General features: G+C 38.5%; 1 long non-coding RNA gene across 1 annotated transcript; it reads left to right on the top strand.

Moving 5' to 3' along the window:
• Positions 1 to 6800: 6800 nt before the first annotated feature.
• On the top strand, positions 6801 to 17039 carry LOC124255402. The gene is made up of 3 exons (XR_006892680.1): positions 6801 to 6922; positions 7096 to 7097; positions 17030 to 17039. It is a non-coding gene; the product is annotated as an uncharacterized LOC124255402 (long non-coding RNA).
• Positions 17040 to 17776: the final 737 nt, after the last annotated feature.

Genomic DNA, 17776 nt, shown 5'->3' with positions numbered 1-17776 from the left:
AAAGTGTAGTCCGAAATATAACGTATGTTCAACCTGGGAATATTGGGAGGTTTTTTTCAAATGACCCGGTGTGGGTTTTTCAGTCATCCGGCCATGATGGATGTTTTCAAATTATATATTCCATTTCTTGTATCTTCGCTGTGATATTGCTGGAAACTTGCTAATAGCAGTGTGCAACCGCGCTCACAGAATAATATTGTATTAATTCAGGTTCAATTATTATTTCTCAAGGAAAACTTTGTTTTTAGTTTTAATACAAACGTAACACCATGAACTAACTTGATATTGAACTATTAATTTCAGCTGATTGTATATGAACTGCAAATTAATGTGTTCCTATTTAGAAAATTCCGTCTAATCTCATGCCAAAATACGTTAACTCTTGTGTGCGTCATACTATGCTTAATCTTTTATACAAATGATTGGACTTCCTCGGCGGTTTACAGAGGATGTAGTCCATGACGCAACTGGAAGCAGCTCCGGCTACCACAACTGCTAAATAAGAACATGTAGGTCAACGTCACGTGGACATGACTGAAGACTGCTATTTGACTATACTAAGTATCAATATCACAAGTACCCACCGTTATTAATTTAAGTTTAGTGATTCTGGAAAAACGAATCAACAAAAAATACTCCAGAAGTAAAACTAGAAAAGGTTCAAAATATCAGATCAGATGAGACAGAGCATATGGAACTATAACTTCTTCTGTTTGATGGCATGATGCATCCAATTCCCACGTGGTGTGTACACGTGTGCTGATAGTTATGCCGCCCACGAGGTTGTCTGGTCCAGTCTCGGTTATTAACCGACCGCCGTCTTATAGCTACAATATTTGCGTAGTATATTTGTTTTAGAACAGGCTATTTACCCAAAGCTATATCCAATACGTTATTCAGTATTCACTGAGTACCATCAAACAATCATTATTCATTTGAACTACAAACAAATTGTAACGTTTGGGTATTTGCCGACAATCCAAACCATTCATCTTGTTCACCAGTGCATGTAAACTAATTCATTTTGGGCATATTCGGACCGACCTTTTCATGACAAATATCATCAACTAATGCTATCGTTAACTAGCAACGTCGTAATGAATACGTGGGTATGATGAAATACATAATCCCTAAGACATGTTGCAACATGCCACAAGACAATATGGGAAGTAATAATTGGGCAGGGAATAAAATAATGATGCTTTCAAATGGATGCTCCCAACATGTAATTATGGCTGGACAATGGGGAACGGAATATATAGGAGAAAACACGAGAACGCTTCTGTCAAACAGATATTGTTGCAACCTGCTATTGTCACAAGACAATGTGGTAAGAAATAAATTGGCAGGAAATATAAGATGCGTTGAAATGGATGCTCCCTTATTAGCCACCATGCAACACTACCCACTCTTCAGATTCCATAGCGATATAAATATCAAACGAAAGCTGAAGATTGTATTAAAGTTGCAACTTTTAGCTAATGTACTGTAACATCTACTAAGAATGATGCTTTTGAAACTGCGATTGGGATATGTATGGGTCGCATAAGACCATTGATCTGAGCAAACATGTTTAATATTTTCGCACAACCTTGTTTGTTTTCAAAACTTATGGAGAGAAAGCAACACAAATTGACCCAGAAAAGTTGAAGGTAACAGTTGCAACTTTCAAAAGGGTTGACTTGATTCAGATATTGGAAACCGAATTTAAACATCGAAGATTAAATCTTGAAACGAATTAAGGAAATACAATAGATATGCGTCGAGCAATTGAATAGAAACATTTGTAGAGAATGAAATACATCGCCTCCAGATTTAAGTGCTTGTATGTCAAACATTGCGAAATAACTACTTTCAGAAGACGACCAAAGAGCATATTTGTTTAGACAATATCATAAATTCATGAAATTTGAGCCTTAACTATTTTCATAGCTAGACTGGATAAAATGTTTTACATCACTATATACGTATTTGTTAATATTTGATGTACAATTTCATATGATATTGCACACATTGTTGGTGCTTTTAAAAATTAAATACAAACTAAAACAGCCATTGTGAACTATGGGCCGACTGGACTACAGTTACCTGGTACCTGCAATAAACTGTGATACATGTGTAAAAGAGTAAGACATGGTGTATTGCATCGTTACATTCATGTGTGTTGAAACAGGCAAACATCTTTCTGATCCTCAAGTTGATTCTACGTTTTTGACTATGTGATGTGCATGTGTTCATGAATCAATATTCATTAGCGATGATACTACCTATGTGCTAAAAGGGGAGCGCATCCTGCCCCATCAGTGGCACTCGTTGCAAACACATGCAAAGACAAATCAATAGTTACACGTGGATAATTATCAAACTGCATCATTGTACAAAGAGTGTCAATGTCGCATATTGCTTTATATTTTTTTGCTGTGTTGTTTAACACCTCACTCAGGAATATTTGCAAACTTCATGACGTAAATAATCGAGTGTGGACCAGACACTCCAGTGATGGACACCATGAGCACCGACCTACACAGCTTAAATACGACAGCAACCATGATCTATGACAGCGATCATGATAACCCGATCCAATATTCGTCTCTTACAATAATGGTTGCTGAAGGCCAGTTCTAACCCCTTGTATATCCCTGGGGCCTATTGTTTAGTAACTACTTATACATAATAATAACAGTTAACCTACAATCGTAACATTATTGGAGAAAGACAAACTGTCAGAATTGATCATAGAATATAAACTACAATATTTGTGTTCAGTTAACCTAAATCACAAAAATCTTATATTCGATAAATGTTCAAATTAAATTCGAATTACTCCCCCCCAAAAAGATGTATAGCCTTCAGTATTAAGCGACCCATGATCAGGGTTAGAAATTGGCCTTCAGCAAATCCATGTTTGTTGTACGAGGTAACTGACGGGATCAGGTGGTCAAGCTCACTGACAGGTTGACACATGTCATCGTATCCAGGTTGCATTGGTCGATGCTCATCCTGCTGGTCACTGAATTTTCTGGTCCGGATTCAATTATTTACAGACCGCCGCCATATACGAGGAACGTCCCAAAGGTAGACGGCCTCACCTAAATTATACAAATGCAGCTGTTTTTATGTTTCCTTTTTCTACATATTATCTGTCAACCTCAAGCAAATTGCTTTTGTCATGTTCCATCCTCACGATCTCATTTTGTTTGACTACTTATCTTGGTTGAGCGGTGGGGTAGCCCAGTGGTTAAAGCGTTCGCTCGTCACGGGTTCGATTCCCCACATGGGTACAACTTGTGAAGCCCATTTCTGGTGTCCCCCGCCGTGATATTGCTGGAATATTGCTAAAAACGGCGTAAAACCATACTCAGCCAGCCAGCCTTATCTTGGTACCACCCCAAAATCGCAAAATCTGCAATGTATGCATCACAAACTTCAGGAAACAAAATATGCAAGAAACATTTTGTGTGTTTGAGATAGGCAGAAGTCTTCTAGAATCAAACGTAGATTAAAGTGCATAAAAATGCAATTTGAAACTACAATCGCTTGTTAAAGTGACTCCCCTTTATATAGTTAAGCCGACTACGTATAGGACGCCCCTCGTAGCTGTAATATTGCTGAGTGCGAATAAAGTATCCAAAAGACTAAACCGGTATTAAGTTCTTACTTCGGTTGTAGGGGCCCATTTACATTTAGGAATGGAATGATTTTTACATAGGGAACAAAAAAAAGAATTTCTATTTAACTTTCTATTTTTGCCAAAGCTGATGCTTAGCCCGTACGTCTAACTCCCCCGTGTGTGTTTTATTAGTAACCAGGGCGGCAGAATGTGCCTCTGATTAATTCCCGAAGTAATTGGTGCGCAGAACATCAAAGGTGTTTCTCGCCTCGTGTATTGATTGGTTCTACTTCACTCGTAATTAAGGAATGCCAGATCCTAAATTTATCTTATTGCGGGTCGATTAATGCTGAAATAGTCTGTATCTAACATGTAGTGAAATAATCGTTTTGATCCGTGATTGGAACTTCCTTATGCTGCCACTACCTTTTATCATACTGTTTACGGTATCTGAATATCATCATGTACTTCCACCATTTTTTATTATGTTTAAATGCCTGGTGTCATTAGTCCATTTGAGATATATGTCTTTGCACTATTGTTGTGTGAACCATAGATACATAATTAAACATGCATGATCAGCTACTTGGAAGAGGATTTTAGTTGGACGGATATTATTGATACAAACTTCCGGAACATAATGGATGAGATGGAAGCAAAGCCTTGCTGATCAGTTCCGCCAGAACAAATGGACAAAAGTTTACAGAGCATGCAAAATATCAACACTGTTTGTCTGGTTCGTTCAATATCACAAGTTGCATAACAAATGCGGCACATTAGGCCACGTGTGATCTTGTTTCATCGGTTAAGTGTAACCGATTACCCCCGTTAAAAATTCAGCCATTAGGTGGCATTAGACCTGATTAAACTGGGACATTACGGAATGCTACCCATTACTAGTCCGACCTCGGTGATATGTGGAACTTACGGCAATAAATTTATTTGAAATAGAAGGCAACCCAACATCATTTCTGTGATACAAGATTGCTTGTAGCAACACGTTTTTAATGTGTTCTGAAACATTGTTTGAGGCAATTTCTTCAGGAAGAACAGGCCCTTTCACGACATAACTGGTGCCACCAGTGATTTTCAGTGAGCCATTCCTTTATGTTTGTCACAGTTTTGCCTTTGCCAATAGAGGCTGCAGTTTCGGCAGATAATCGAGTCTGATTCTCTGGCGCTGACGTTTCGAGTATGAGCTACATTATTGGTGTTTCCAATAACCAAAACATGGAATGGATATAAAACCCATTAGTAACCCACTGACTGTTTCACTTTCAAGCGTTCAAACCTATCCGTATGTCACACCGTGTCCACGTCTAACCTTAAGTTCGGTAACCATCTGAGAGAAATGCTAGTTTTGATCTAAAATGAGTGACCAGTTTTATGATGAAAATGATGAAAACAACCTTCTGTTACCGTCTTCTTGTATGGTGCAGTATAAATCTACCTATGATGAGTATGTGTCAAGGTTTCAACTGTTCATGTTCAATTGTCCAGGAATCAGCTTCTGATGTCCAATTGTCTAGGGCTCAGCTTTCAATGTTCAATTGTCCAGGGATCAGCGTTCTTAGTCCAATTGTCCAGGTGTCCTTTTTTCAGGTCCAGTTGTCCAGGTTTCAACGTTTCAACGTGGTCAACATTCCAGCACCTCTTGTCCAGGAGTCATTTGTTCCAGACCTCTGGTCCTGGGGTCAGTTTTCCGCGTGGTAGCTGTGATAACATCGTGTATTGTGTATTCATTATAACATATGGAATGGCTAGACATATACTGGAACATACGCCATTTCCAGAACAGACGTACACGTACTTTCATGTTCTACTTCTAATTGATAAATTACGAGTGGGTTATGGAAGTACCTTTAAGGTTTGACGCAACTTCACCACTTGGAGTTGGAAAAAACTCCTCCTGTTAAGAATGCTCACAAAATGTACTTTATTGCACAGGTAGGTTATAATTTCTTTTAGGAGAAGCGCTAACTTCCTAACTCTCACCGGTTCCATAGAAAGTGTAACTTTGACAATTTTTTTGCAACACCTAAGTGAGGGATGCAAACGATATACCTCACAACAATCCATCTGAGATATAACTTCATCATGATGACTATTACGCCATTACACCATGATGTCATAAACTGTACAAAATCTGTGCATTATTTCACAGTCAGCAACTAGATAATGTCGGTGAAGTGAACTAACGAATGATGCATGTTGTCTTAATGTTGTTTATATGGTTTTGTAAATACAGTGAGCTTGAGCCCCAGAGTGTCGGCGGTTTAGATTAATTTCAAAACTATTCAACAGGAGAGGGTTCCAAGTTCCAAAGCTGATATAAATTGAAACCCTAAATTAATATCGGCGAACAGCTTTTGTTAGGTGCATTGCAAAAAGTTGGCATGTTAAAAAGCTAAAGTCAAATGAATAATAAATACCGAATCGATGAAGTAGTTTTGGGGTTATTAATATTTGCTGTGAGAGCGTTGAAGTAGATTGTCTCATTTACGAAACAGAATAAACAAGCAATATACCTATAGCTGTCGGAAGTAATAGAATACATTTAAACACAGAAGACACTCTGTCCAATTATATGTTCCGGAGAAAGAGCACAACTGACTTTGACATTTATATAAGCAGCTGTCGTGGAAGGTTGGATAGACTTTACAAACATGATATCCTGAGACATTCACATTGTTTGCTGGCAAGATAAATTTATTGACGTATCATCCTTCGTAAATTACACATTCATACGCAACATATCTTTCTATTATCAAAATAATAAAATTTGAACACCAGACAATAACAAGTGGCGATTATCAGACCACGTTATGTGAATCAAGTCACAACTGAAAATCAGTGAAAATGGTAAGCATGCCCTGCCCTATCTGTAGTGCCCACCACCCGTAGAATTTGCATTCGTTACAGTGTTTTACCGTGCTAAAATGTCGCACATAATATATATAAAGGTGAAGTTTTATGGTAGCGTTCACGATTATTTAATTTACATGGACACGATCATGCATGTATGTGTGTCTGTCTTAGACAGGTTGTACGCCTGTTATATGGTACGAGCCCACTGCTTTGCCATATCGTAGTTTAACATGAATACCCTGGAGCATATTGAACTGACTTCGAGCCGGCCTTGTCGTAATACCAAACTCAGACTAAGAATAAGTGAGTGAGTTGGGTTTTACGCAGCTTATAGCAATATTCCAGGATCATCACAGCGGGAGACACCAGAAATTGCCTTCACACACTGTACCCATGAGGGGAATCGAACCTGGTCCTTCGGTGTGACAAACGGACGCTGTAACCGTTTGTTACACTGCCGACCCTGTAACAAAAATGAGATTTTTAACATAATTTGGTGTTCTGGTACTTCCGCTCTCTGGCACACGTTCCTTAGAGTACGAAAATAGTTGTGAAGGATTGTTGCAATAGCTGAACACGGCCTACTTCACATCACTAGCCCAAGTTGTCACAGAGAGACGTTGATGATTAACACAGTGCTGGTAATTTAAGGTAAATTATACATAGTTAACATGTGATTTACTCTCCAGAAAAAAGCGTTCATGTTTATTCACCGTTTTATCCTGGTAGGCACCTATATGGCATCTGTACGAATAGAGAGTTTGATTTGGGGAAATTTTGGGAGTGTCTATATGTACTGTCTTTATACAAGGCCTTCATGTAATGATAAAATCACAAAACGTAAAATAAGGCATTTTATATGAGCGGAACGATAGCTCTTTCAGTCTATTATGGAACAAACTTATTTTGTCAGATCAGAAATGCCAGATCGTAAGAAAAAAGGTGTAAACATATAAATGAGTTAGTGTTGTTCATATTCATATAAATCAATCGTACTCTAATCACTTTCTGATTTCTAAAACTACACCGAAATAGAGGTTTAACATGCAGACAAACATATGGTCAACTACAAAAAGAGGGCACCCGTGAAGATACGGTTTAGAATTATTCTTCAGCAACCCATGCTTATCGTAAGACTCTTCTTACGGGTGCTCAGGCTCGTTGGCCTGTTTGATGAATGTTATCGTATCATATTTACCTACTTTCATGCTCGTGATGTGAGGTATATCATCTCGTCCAGACTGAATTATTTAGAGATCACCGTCATATGGTTGAATAACTGATGAAAATATTAGGAACAAAACCCTTTCCATGTCCAAAAGAAATCTCCAGTAAAATTGTATCGTGAGAACCTTTATTTGAATTACTAGTGAAATAGAGAGAAAATGAGCTCCACAGGTGACACCGCCATAAACAAACGCAAAGGCTAGTAAAATTTTTCTGAACTTTGAAATCTTGGTAAACATTGAACGCTACATTGCATCTAAATGTTATATTTATGCATATTTATGCGTGTCTGAGAACGATGAAGATGCTTTAAACTAGTTCTTAGCTCTTCGCTGATATATATTGCTTGATTTTCACATGTCTGTAAAGTTTGAATCCAACAGATGTATTCAGAGAGATTTACATGAAATTATTTGAGTGAGTGAGTTAATATTTATCGGCGCATCGGCAATATTTCAGCCATATCGTGACGAGAACAATTTATAATTATATTAAAGATCAATAAAGGTAGAAATTAAAAACTAAAGAACAGTAAAACTACTAGTTTATCACAGATATCCATTTAAAACTAATAACTAAATCTAAAATGTTTCACCTATAAATGACAATACAATATAAAAACAGGCTATAGATTGCCAACGACTGAAGGTAGATCACCATACTAGGGACCATGGGGACTAAAAGTACATTTGCTTCCTGCATGGACTGAAATTATTTGAAAAACAAGTACATATGTCAGCAAAGAGCATTACAGCTGAAAGGAATCGTATATTTAATGGTTAAAGCCAAATTCAATGTCATGCAAAATGAATGGAAAATTATGCTCTAGATAAAAGCACACTAGTCACACTTCAAGTTAAAAATGAAAAAAAAGCACCACGTCTTTCCAAACATACAAAATGACGAATTCGTGGAAATAGAAAACATCGAATTGTGACATGTAGGTATAGCTTTGTAGAATACAGGCAGGAAGAATCACAAATATATCCATTTACAACAACCACAGAGGGAATAGATTATTTACAGCTGAATAAGAACCTCCAGGTTTCACGGTGTGAAAACGGTATTCATGACAGTGCGAGCCCTCCCGGAAATGAATACGACAAATTCACGCTTTAGAAATGACATTTTCGTTATGGTTACGAGTTTGTGTGTGTAAGTTTGTGTTTATCAAGTCCAGTGATTGATATTAAGAGCAACAAAGGAGTAAGATGACACGCAACTATGTAATAGAGACTATCCAGTCAACCCGTTTCATTTAAGTTCCCTCTCAGGTACAGCAAAGTTTGATTGGGACCTGTTCTCACTGGAATTGTTTTGTACGTGCAACTGCATGTTCAGGAATGTCAGATCGTCAGACACTGCAGTGCTAAGGCTTATAAGCCAAATCAGTTTAAAAAAATAGAAACCAATATCGATTTAATACTCATCTGTCATACATTTGCCTCAGTAGATATATTTTAGGAAAAGAAACGGGACGACATGGCTAAAACGATGGAGAACTTGATGTCTTTAAGGGACCCTAGGAGAATTGTCTGACATTGACATGACCTGGTGGACGAACATGCAGGTTTTTTTTCTGAAATTTGAAAAATAATGGCATAGTCTTTACATGGAGTTACGCACTGTAGCCGTTCCAAATGACACTTACACTTATCATAAGGTTACAGAAGTACCTGAACTAGCGTTACACAACCTGTTGTCGGAGTTTCTTGGTGAGTTGAGCCGCTGAATTTCTTTTGGCGGTTAGATGCCTTACTCTCACAGTGAAAGTTCGAATCGCGGATGGACTCGAAATACTATTTTCATGAAACATACATGCACAAAGGGAAAACTACCGCTTACTTCAAACTGTTCAAAAACTTAATTTCATTTACAAAAGTCGTTACAATTTTAAAATATTTGGAAATAGACATAGACAAGAATATTTTGTAATAATGTTTTGAAAGGCTCGCTGCGATATCAGTTCATGTATTACGCAAACGTTGAATTTAAAAAAGAGACGGAAAAACGTAATCTAAACTAAACTAACTATGATTAGAAACGATTAGATACGATTCTGATTCTTTATTCATTTAATAAATAGAGGATTACTCTTCCTTTGTTTATTATTTCTCAGCAATATTCCAGCTATATCACGGCGGTCTGTAAATAGTCGATTCTAGACAATCTTGTGACTGATATCATGAACATCGATTTACACATTTGGGATACTGTGTCATGCATGAACCAGGTCAGCGAGCCAGGTCTTACAGCAAGCGCGGAACTCCGTGTGTGTATTACTCAGTCGAAGCATCTACTGAGAAACCATACCACACTTATAGATTAACCTTCCGTCTACTCCGTCATTTAACTGTGTATTGGCTTGTTATCTCATAAGAAAGTATCATCTTACTACAGCTCCAACAGACTTGTAATACATATATGGCTCTATAAATCCAATGCATACATTGTTGACACCTACAAACAACTGTACTGAATTTGTGTCCCAAGTAACAGTCTGTCATTGCCCTGTCACTCATCTTGCACTTTGATCTTGAGGTCTATACCCTGATACACATTTTCATTTCAGTGACATTTTTTATAACACCGTATAGGCTTTGATTGTTTGGAAATTAATTATCATAGATCAAGGAAGTTAAATTGAATAAGCAATCTGATCGACTAAAGCTAAAACCGTTCTTCGTCGATATTACGAAATGTCATATGATTTGTAAGAGTAATAAAACGATAATTCACTTTTGTAAACCGAGAAGGGAAAAAACATAAAAAATACACATCTTTCAGCTCCACACGTCGACCTTTATTACTATAAAAGGAAAATATGTCAATATGTACAGCGGTTGCATATGCCTCAGCAAACCATTTTCAGTTCATGTTCAAGTAGTTCAGGAAAGTCAAACATAATACGATTAGATGGTAACCTCCCAAAACCCCTACATCCCATAACCCCTACAGCTTATAACAACACCCTGTAATCTCTCCTTTGGGTCAGTTCATTATGCCAATCAGGTAAATGCCGTGTCTTGTTTAGTAGTATAGGGAATGATAGTCCAGGACCAGGTCCCTATAAGTCCAATTTTTACTGATATATTGTCCCTACGGGAGTAAAAATATGGTTTGAATGATGGTGGTCTTGTGTCTTTTCACTTTTATGTAATACGTGAACTTTCAGGTCAAACTAAAAGTATATTTTAGAAACAACAAGAATAAAATGTCAGGAGAGCCGAGCAATTCTTTTCAGACAATACCCTCAATGCACCTAACTTGACAATTCAACATTAACAAATAGATAGGCATCATCGCCAGTGATCATCCTCAATAGTCATTAAGTCTCAAATGCAAAACTAGATTTTTCTGCAGACGCAATTTTAGACACCCGATCGCCATTGCAAGGACCATTATGAGTCGGCAATGACTTCAAACAGGAATGTCATAAATGACTGAAGAAAAAATGCCTGATCGAGCAATTTATTTTGACAGTTGTGATTTATTCTGAACCAAGACATCCTTTGTTCTATGTAGAGGGCACACACAAGAACACATGCGCACTAACCGAGGAACAGTCTGATGAGGATGCATGATTAGGAGCTGAAGTTTTGCCCTTCGTAGAATAAGCACATGGCATTGACATGTCAAATTTCAAAGGACTGCAGCCTCAGTGTCGACATTCCTCACACGGACAAAGCCTTCTTGTACTTAGGGCATCCTTCCGCACTATGGTCACTACTACAAATTCTACATATGGAACCATGGGCAGCAGTGGACGTCTCAGATGAGTGATATTCATTTACTTAGAACATGTAGCTGACTTACTTTTGAGCTTCAAAGAAACAATGCTGACAATTAGAGCACCTAAATGGAATCTTGTGAAGCCTGACAACATTCGTCGCCTGTCCTACTTGCCCACGTTTTCAGGTAACGTGGCTTCCTGGCTTAGGTGATGAATTCATGGTATCCCACTGTCAGCAATGCGAACGTTTATAGCACATAAATGGAATAGGGATGTAAAGCATGACACTCTCTAAAATGTGGCATGTGAATGTGGGGTGAGACAAATGGAAGAAGTAATGATTCCGTTTCAAACTACCGTGCTACCGGTGGAGCAAGGCATGTTCTCCTTCTCGCAAACACATGACGTCATCGCTGATTATCAGTAATCTGTTCATGTACTTTTCACAACTGCGTTGCCTTTCACGCACGGTGAGTCTGTTTCGGCAGGTAATCCAGACTGATTATTATCTCTTATTTCTGTTTTACATCCGACAGTGCACTAACTGACTTGCTTCTAGGCAAAGGCTGGAATTTGTTTTGTGATATTAGAACAATTTCCTGAAAAACGTGCCACCATCGGAATTCGAACCCACAACGAAGCCTCGCGAAGGAAGTCGCCTGTCATACTTGCCCACGTTTTCAGGTAACATAGCTTGCTGACGTTGTTGACGCACTTCATCGTATCCCATTTTTGCTGGTCGATGCTCATGATATCAAGCACTGGGCTGTATGGGCTCCATACGGGTGGACTATTGCGGCGTGGGACAACAAGCAACTTATACCACCACAATGTTTACAAGAATTTAACAAAGACTGTAGGCTGGCGGGATCGAGTGTCCCATTGGACTTCCTTAAATGAAATCAGTTGAGCAAAGTAACTTTAACCGTTCGAAAGACACACGGCTGGCCTCAAAATCATCACTAGTACTTATGCTATTCTGGGGCCAGACTGGGAAGACAATATCTAGTGTTTACATCACCACAAAGAGCAACACTATCTCATAAGAAGGGTTTTCTCGCGTGGGTGGACGGCTAGTAATTTTTTCATTAACTCCTAAAAGTAGCTGGAGATTAACGTTAAGTGTCAGGTCACGATGACCTAGGATGTCACTTTTTGTCTTGGGTCAAGGCCGATGAACTGAAGTTGACGAGCCAGAAGAATAATGGCTGCTTCAGCATGCGGCTTGTACTCAGGACCTTTCATGTTGTGTTAAATTTGCCTTTCACATAGCATATCACTTCTGATTGATTTTAAGCACAAGCCTAAGATTAAAGCAGTGTCATTACGTTCATACTAACGTGTTTGATCTGACCAGTACGATAGACGCATGAATGTAAATGAACAGGGGCTATTTTCAAGATCTAGCAAAGAATATAAACAGAGTTTAATACAAAACAAATGTGTCTCTGTCTCAAAAACGTAAAGCCTTGTGTTTTCGTTCGTTTTATACTGACCCCTGTATGACAACGATTTTGTGTAAATATGACGTTTGCGTATTCAATTTCTATCAGTCACATGGCGTGGATTAAATTCTACCTCGGTTTTGGATAAACGGTGTAGATTTTATGTCGTAATTTGAAGCTGCATGCTATTTTTCGGGTTTCTTTGCTTCCTAGACACCGAGACAACAAAGCTCCTAATGCAAACATTTGTAATCTCAAAGCTGGACTATTGCAACTCACTCTCTTGCAACTCGGCATCTTCAACACTTTCTAAATTGCAGAAAATTCAAAACGCAGCAGCTCGTGTGGTCTCTCGAACCCATCGCCATGACCATATATCGCCAGTTCTGAAATCCCTTCACTGGCTTCCAGTAAAGTACAGGATCTACTTCAAGATTCTGCTACTGACTCATAACTGCCTCTACGATGACCAGTCCTGTGACTACCTTCGCCAGCTTGTACATCTGCATGTACCCACCAGAGCTCTTAGATCAAAAGATACGTTAAGACTAACACAGCCAAGCACTAAAACATCAATGGGTGATAGAGCCTTTTCTGTAGCAGCACCAGCTCTGTGGAACAATCTTCCAGTCACCCTCAGACGAACTGAGTCACATTCACAATTCAAGAACTTGCTCAAAACCTACTTCTTCAAGATGGCTTCTGAATAGAACTCTTTTCACACTTATTGTGTTTTTAACGATGTTATGCAGCGCCGTTGAGCATCTATGATGGAAACTAGGCGCTATACAAGCCAATTATTATTATTATTATTTGCTGCAAATTACGACCCACAAAAGTAATCTGTGAAATGTGATTCTAATCCGTGTCCAGAAATTCACGGCAGTCAGTTTTACAGCATTAACTGATCCAGCTGAGAAGACATGATCGTTATCACACAAAGGCTGGTCATCACAATGTGAATAAGATGCTTGTTCGAGAATTCAGGTAACAAAACCAGAGAGTGAATTTGGGTTCGGGTTCGGGTGAAGCTATTACTTCTTTTGTTTGATGGCATGATACTTCCAATTCCAACGTGGTGTGTACACGTGTACTGATAGTTATGAAAGGGTTATGTCGCCCACACGGTTGTCTGGTCCAGTCTCGGTTATTTACCGACCGCCGTCTCTTAGCTACTATTTGCGTATTTGTTTTAGAACAGGCTATTTTCACAATGCTATATCCAATAGGTTATTTACTGAGCACCATCAAACAATCATTATTAAACTGAACTATTTACACAAATTGTAACGTTTGGGTATTTGCCTACAATCCAAACTATTCATCTTGTTCACAACTAATTCATTTTGGGCATATTCGGACCGAACTATTCATGACAAAATTCATCAACAAATGCTATCATCAACCGACAACGTCGTAATGAATACGTGGGCAGGAAGTATAAGAGTGATGAAATAAATAAACCCTAAGACCTGTTCAGGGGCGGATACAGCTTTTTGAGAAAGGTGGGGTGCACACTTCATTTTCACCCCAGTTTCAATGGTCATTTAACAAACTTTCAGCACAAAACGGGGGGTGCGCACACCTGCAAACCCACCCACCACCCCTCTCTGGATGCGCCTATCCTGTTGCAACAGGCTGTTGCCACAAGACAATATGGGAAGTAATAATTGAGCAGGGAGTAAAATAATGGTTTCAAATGGATGCTCTCTAGAAATATATTGGCAGGAAATATAAGAATGATGCTTTCAAATGGATGCTCCCATATTGGCCACCATGCAACACTACAGATTCCATATGCATTATATCAAACGTAAGCTGAAGATTGTATTAATGTTTCAACGTTTAGTTTATGTACTGTAACACCAAATAACAATGACGCCGTCGGAATTGCGATTTGGATATGTGTCGATCACGCAAGAGCGTTGATCTGAGCAAACACGTTTAATATTTTCACACAACGTTGTTTGCTTTCAAAACTTGGAATCAGGTATGGAGACAAAACAACTCAAGTTGACCCTGAAAAGTAACAGTCGCAACATTCAAAGGGATTGACTTGATTCAGATTATGGAAACCGAATTTACACATCAAAGATTAAATCTTGAAACGAATACAGGAAATACAACAGATACGCCTGGAACAACTGAATACAATTTTTTAGAGTATGAACGACATCGCCTCTAGATATTGAAGTGCTTGTATGTCAAACATTGCGAAATGACTACTTTCAGAAGACGACCAAAGAGCATATTTGTTTAGACAATATCATAAGTTTAGCCTTAACTGTTTTCATTTATAGAAGACTGGATAAAAATCAGTTGTTTGTTAAAACAAAGCAAAATTCTTTCTGATCCTGAAGTTTCTTCTACGTTTTCGACTATGTGATGTGCATGTGTTCATGAATCAATATTCATCTGCGATGATACTACCTATGTGCTAAAAGGGGAGCGCATCCTGCCCCATCAGTGGCACTCGTTGCAAACACATGCAAAGACAAATCAATAGTTACACGTGGATAATTATCAAACTGCATCATTGTACAAAGAGTGTCAATGTCACATATTACTTTGTATTTTCTTTGATGTGTTGTTTAACGCCTCACTCAGCAATATTTGCAAACTTCATGACGTAAATAATCGAGTGTGGACCAGACATTCCAGTGATGGACACCATGAGCACCGACCTACACAGCTTAAATACGTCAGCAACCATGATCTATGACAGCGCTCATGATAACCCGATCCGACATTCGTCTCTTACAATAATGGTTGCTGAAGGCCAGTTCTAACCCCTTGTATATCCCTGGGGCCTATTGTTTAGTAACTACTTATTCATAATAATAACAGTTAACCTACAATCGTAACATTATTGTAGAAAGACAAACTGTCAGAATTGATCATAGAATATAAACTACAATATTTGTGTTCAGTTAACCTAAATCACAAAAATCTTATATTCGATAAATGTTCAAATTAAATTCGAATTAGATGTAGATTAGATTAGATTAGAAGATGTATAGCCTTCGGTATTAAGCGACCCATGATCAGGGTTAGAAATTGGCCTTCAGCAAACCCATGTTTGTCGTACGAGGTAACTGACGGGATCAGGTGGTCAGGCTCACTGACTGGTTGACACATGTCATCGTATCCCGGTTGCGTTGATCGATGCTCATCCTGTTGATCACTGGATTTTCTGGTCCGGATTCAATTATTTTCAGACCGCTGTCATATAGCTGTAATATTGCTGAGTGCGAAATAAAGTACCCAAAAGACTAAACCGGTATTAAGCTCTTACTTCGGTTGTAGGGGCCCATTTACATTGAGGAATGGAATTATTTTTGCTTAGGGAACAAAAAGAATTTCTATTTAACTTTCTATTTTTGCCAAAGCTGATGCTTAGCCCGTACATCTAACTCCCCCGTGTGTGTTTTAATAGTTATCAGAGCGGCAGAATGTGCCTCTGATTAATTCTCGAAGTAATTGGTGCGCCAGGATTGCCAGATCTTAATTTATCTTATTGCGGGTCGATTAATGCTGAAAGAGTCCGTATCTAACGTGTAGTGGAATAATCGTTTTGATCCGTGATTGGAACTTCCTTATGCTGCCACTTCCGTTTATCATACCGTTTACGGTATCTGAATATCATCATGTACTTCCACCATTTTTATTATGTTTAAATGCGTGTTGTCATTAATCCATTTGAGATATATGTCTTTGCACTGTTGTTGTGTGAACCATAGATACATAATTAAACATGCTTGATCAGCTACTTGGAAGAGGATTTTAGTTGGAGAGATATTATTGATACAAAACGTCCGGAACATAATGGTTCACATGGAAGCAAAGGCATACTGATCAGTGCCGCCAGAACAAATGGACAAAGTTTACATAGCATGCAAAATATCAACACTGTTTGTCTGGTTCGTTCAATATCACAAGTAGCATAACAAATGCGGCACATTAGGCCACGTGTGATCCTGTTTCATCGCTTAAGTGTAACCGATTACCCCCGTTAAAAATTCAGCCATTAGGTGACATTAGTCCTGATTAAACTGGGACATTACGGAATGCTACCCATTACTAGTCCGACCTCGGTGATATGTGGGACGTTACAGCAATAAATCATAATAAATTTATTTGAAATAGAAGGCAACCCAACATCATTTCTGTGATACAACATTACTTGTAGTAACACGATTTTAATGTGTTCTGAAACAGTATTGGATGTAGTTTCTGCAGGAAGAACAGGACCTTTCACGACACAACTGGTGCCATCAGTGAGTTTCAGTGAGCCATCCTTTATGTTCGACACAGTTGTGTCTTTGCCAATCGAGGATTCAGTTTCGGCAGATAATCGAGTCTGATTCTCTGGCGCTGAGGTTTCGAGTATGAGCTACATTATTGGTGTTTCCAATAACCAAAACATGGAATGGATATAAAACCCATTAGTAACCCACTGACTGTTTCACTTTCAAGCGTTCAAACGTATCTGCATGTCACACCGTGTCCACGTTTAACCTTCGATAACCATCTGAGAGAAATGCTAGTTTTGATCTAAAATGAGTGACAAGTTGTATGATGAAAATGAGAACACCAATTTTTTGAAAATTATATCAACATATCAGATCCAGTTGTCCAGGAGTCATTTTGTTCAAGACCACTTGTCCTGGGGTCAGGTTTCCGCGTGGTGGCTGTGATAACATCGTGTATTGTGTATTCATGATAACATATGGAATGGCTAGAGATATATCTTTTACCTTCTTCTTGTATAGTGAAGTATAGATCTACCAATGATGAGTATTTGTCCAGGTTTCAACTGTTCATGTTCAATTATCCAGGAATCAGCTTCTGATGTCCAATTGTCCAGGTATCAGCTTTCTTAGTCCAATTCTC

This window comes from Haliotis rubra, unplaced genomic scaffold (assembly GCF_003918875.1).
Source record: "Haliotis rubra isolate DU_JTF1 unplaced genomic scaffold, ASM391887v1 Scf60, whole genome shotgun sequence".
Lineage (NCBI taxonomy): Eukaryota > Metazoa > Mollusca > Gastropoda > Lepetellida > Haliotidae > Haliotis > Haliotis rubra.
Note: the sequence above shows the minus strand (reverse complement) of the source record. Positions and strands in the feature narration are given on the sequence as shown.